Genomic DNA, 763 nt, shown 5'->3' with positions numbered 1-763 from the left:
TGAAACTGTTAGATATTACTGCACTGTCGGAGCTAGAAGCACAAGCATTTCGCTACACCCGCAATAACATCTGCTAATCACGTGTATGTGACCAATAACATCTGTTAAACATGTGTACGTGACCAATAACATCTGCTGAACACGTGTAGGTGACCAATAACATCTGCTAAACACGTGTACGTGACCTGTCAAATTTGATTTCACTTATATGTCTGTTTAGTAGCCTTGACTTTTCTCACATAATAGTCCATAAAGCTGAATATGAATGTTTCAATGCTCACACTTGTAGAGGTAACAGGAAATGTGTCCTAACTGTACTGTTATTGTATTATTGTAATGTTATTAAAAGCACAGCTCAACACACCAAAACAATACATCATTCTGAGCTAAGATTTCCAAAGAAAAAAACATTTTAGCAAGACTTCCAATCCTCTGAACATGAGGTTGAAAAAGTTTATTAGAAGTGGATTTTAGTAAAAACAAATCTCATGCCAATTACACCTTTGTTGTGAAAACAACCAATCCAACTAGCAACCATTCACTAGTACTGTAGTGTAGTGAGGTTCTTTGGTTCTGCTTTGATGTTCAAATCCTCATACTGACTACACTCTACTCTCTACTACAGCTCTCTCTCTCTGTCCCTCTCTCTCTCTCTCTCTCTCTCTCTTCCCCCTCTCTCTCTTTTTCTCTCTCTCTCTCTTCCCCCCTCTCTCTCTCTCTCCCCCTCTCTCTCCTCTCTCTGTCCCTCTGCTCCTCCCCTCTC

Source organism: Salmo trutta, chromosome 4 (assembly GCF_901001165.1).
Source record: "Salmo trutta chromosome 4, fSalTru1.1, whole genome shotgun sequence".
Classification (NCBI taxonomy): Eukaryota; Metazoa; Chordata; class Actinopteri; order Salmoniformes; family Salmonidae; genus Salmo; species Salmo trutta.
This window is presented reverse-complemented; position numbering follows the sequence as displayed.